At 49.8% G+C, this 3,532-nt stretch overlaps 1 pseudogene; it reads left to right on the top strand.

Moving 5' to 3' along the window:
- Nucleotides 1-431: 431 nt before the first annotated feature.
- On the top strand, nt 432-2,285 carry LOC148774185 (BOLA class I histocompatibility antigen, alpha chain BL3-6-like; annotated as a pseudogene).
- The last annotated feature ends 1,247 nt before the right edge of the window (nt 2,286-3,532 follow it).

The raw sequence follows: 3,532 nt of genomic DNA, 5'->3' as shown, positions 1-3,532 counted from the left end.
AACAAGAACTAGAGAATGAGAAAAAGAGGGACAGACAGAGACACAAAGCGAAACAAAAATGGCAACGAGAAAGAGGAGAGAGGAAGCTGCTCAAAAGGCTAGAAGGTTCCTGTTCACTCACAACACACAGGCTCCAGATCCCCCTTCCTCCCGTGGGCACACTGAATCTGCAGTTATACACAGAACAACTGCTTCGAAAAGAAATGCAGAAACTAGCTGGGTGAATCCTACACACAGTAAAACCCCACACTAAAATCATTAGGAGATAAAAAAGTAAATCATTAGAAGAGCCAAACACAAAATCTCTACCCAAACCTCACCCTTGGAACCACAATATGCAATCAGGAGGGAAGTCACCACTACCAGTTTCTCCCTGAGAAACAAAGTGTCCCATGTCTGGGACCCTCACTTTGAAGACTTCCACCTGAGACATGGGCCTCCAAAACATACCTCTGAAAGTCAACGAAGTTGGTGTCCATGAAATCCATGAGGCGATAATGAACTGAGAAGCAGGCTCACCCTGACTCACTGAGGCTCTCTCTCCAGGGCACAGCACACAGACACAGACTGAAACCTCCAGCTTGTCCCTGAAAGAAGCCTATTCCCTTATCTTAAAAGCTAAGACTTCTAACACACATCTAGGGGTCAACTGCAATCCTCACCAAGCACCTGAGAAGCCAACAGGTGCGAGCATCGTGCTCTCCCTCTGTCCCACCCCAGGTCACTGGTGTCTCTGTGAAAAGAGTTTGTGCACACATATGGCCACCCAGATCTTGGGGCTGCTGCCAGAGGGCACACTCCTTGATCACCTCGTTCAGTGGCTTGCGTTCCTTGGTCCAATAGGAGAGTAGAAAAAAAAGAAACACCAGTAACTGGCTACCTGCACCCACCCACCCAGGGATCAATGTGGAGGGAACAAACAGAAACACTCATCTCCCTGTCTTCTCCTGAAAGAGGTATAATTACATATTTGATAAGTTATTGCCTCGGGTTCTGGTAGATTGCCTACGATGGCTACGATTACCTTGCTCTGAACAAGGATCTGCGCTCCTGGAATGCAGCGGACACAGCGGCTCAGATCTCCAAGCTCAAGCTTGAGCAGAGAGGTGCTGCGGGTCACAGTAGGAACTAGCTGGAGGGAAATGCATATAGTGGCTGCACAGACACCTTAGAAATGGGAAGGACACGCTGCTGCGCACAGGTACGAGGGACGCGAGGCCTCCCTGATCCCCACTCAGGCTGGACCTGGCTTCCAACAAGGAGAAGAAAGGGGGGTCCCTGTGGGAACAGCGTCCCAGCTTCCTGTCGGCAGAGTGAGGAATCCGTCCAGGTTTTCATATTCTGTACAAGAGAGTGACTCCCCAGTAGCCCCACTACTCTGAATGACAATTAAGGAATCCAGTCTCTTTGGGGAAGAGGCAGGAAACCATCCGTGAGATAACTGGTCAGCGGTGCTCCTTCACCCTGGGTGCCATCTTGTGAACCATGACTGTCTCTCAGGGCCAGTTCTCACCCTGAGGACATGTTTAGAGGCTTGACTCCAGCTTTTCTGAGTCATTCGGCCTCCACCCAAGACAGGACCATTACTCTGTAATCTCTCCCTTACATGGTGCCTCCTACCTTGGCTCTCACCCTGACTCTGGAACTTTCCAAGGACTCAGGAACATGCCCAGGCCTCCGAGTCCAGGCTGGTGTCTGGTGCTTGTGCTGCTTCTTTTCAAACCCACTGTCCTGTTTATTCTCAGGATGGTCACAGGATGCTGCTTCAGGGACCCATGGAGGTAACACTAAATGGGAATTTTCTGATTCATCCTCCACAGACCCTCCAAGACACATGTGACCCATCACCCCATCTCTGACCATGAGGTCCCCCTGAGGTGCTGGGCCCTGGGCTTCTACCCTGAGGAGACCTCACTGGCCTGGCAGCATGACACTGAGGACCAGACCCAGGACATGGAGCTTGTGGAGACCAGGCCTTCAGGGATTGGAATCTTCAAGATGTGGGCAGCCCTAGAGGTCCCTTCTGGAGAGGAGCAGAGATACATGTGCCATGTGGAGCACAATGGGCTTCAGGAGACTCTCACGCTGAGATGGGGTCAGGAGAAGGCTGGGGTGGAGCTCTTCAGATAAAGCTGGAGCTTTTCTGGACCCCTTCAGCAAGGTCAGGACTCAAACCTGAAGTCTGAGCCCCTTCTCTTTCCTTCACAGAACCTCCTCAGCCCTCCATCCCCAACACAGATATCATTGTTAGTCTGGTTCTACCATGGTCATTAGAGTTGTGGTAACTGGAGAGTTGAACTATAAATAAAGCTGAGCACCGAAGAATTGATGCTTTTGATCTGTGGTGTTGGAGAAGACTTCCGACAGTCCCTTGGACTGCAAGGAGATCCAAGCAGTCCAATAAAGGAAATCAGTCCTGAATATTCATTGGAAGGACTGATGCTGAAGCTGAAACTCCAGTGCTTTGGCCACATGATGCGAAGAACTGACTCATTTGAAAAGACCCTTACGCTGGGAAAGGTTGAAGGCAGGAAGAGAAGGGGACGACAGAGGATGAGATGGTTGGATGGCATCACCGACTCAATGGACGTGAAATTGAGTAAACTTTGGGAGTTGTCAATGGACACGGATGCTTTTGAACTGTGGTGTTGGAGAAGACTCTTGAGAGTCCCTTATACTGCAAGGAGATCCAACCAGTCCATTCTAAAGGAGATCAATCCTGGATGTTCATTGGAGGGACTGATGCTGAAGCTGAAACTGCAATACTTTGGCCACCTCATGCGGCGAGTTGACTCACTGGAAAAGACTCTGATGCTGGGAAAGTTTGGGGGCGGGAGGAGAAGGGGACGACAGAGAATGAGATGGCTGGATGGCATCACCAACTGTGTGGACATGAGTTTGAGTGTACTCCGGGAGTTGGTGAGGGACAGGGAAGCCTGGCGTGCTGTGATTCATGGGGTCGCGGAGAGTCGGACACGACTGAGCGATTGAACTGAACTGAATGGACACGGAGGCCTGGCATGGTGCAGTCCATGCAGTTGCAAAGATTTGACATGACTGAGCAATGAACTGAAATGAAATGAACTGGAGCTGTGATCTTGAGGGAGAAGCACTCAGGTAGGGAAGGGACAGGGGATCTGAGTTTTCTTATCTCACTGGGATTTTCAAACCCAAGTAAATTATTACCTGCTTAATTATTGGAAAGTACCCTCCACACATATATGTTGAGTCTGAGCTGATGCTAACAATGACCCTTTTGTAAAGTACATGTGAAATGAAAGACAGATTAGTCACTTTGTAATTCTTGTTGGGGGCCTGTCTCTCCACACTTGACGATCAGAGGGGAGGGTCCCTGCTGAGGACAGATTCCAGAAGGGTAGTTGATCCAGTCCCCCCAACAGCACCTTTCTTCATTCTCCTGATTTTGTCCTGGATTTTGTTCACAGTTCCAGAAAGTTCTGTGGGGTCCAGTACTAGGGGGTTCCTCTAGGATCTCATGACTCAGTCTTCTCTATGGCTTCTCACTTGATAT

The sequence above is a fragment of the Moschus berezovskii genome, chromosome 23, assembly GCF_049115385.1.
Source record: "Moschus berezovskii isolate FMDL1 chromosome 23, NW_MosBer_1.0, whole genome shotgun sequence".
NCBI classification, from domain to species: Eukaryota; Metazoa; Chordata; class Mammalia; order Artiodactyla; family Moschidae; genus Moschus; species Moschus berezovskii.
Note: the sequence above shows the minus strand (reverse complement) of the source record. Positions and strands in the feature narration are given on the sequence as shown.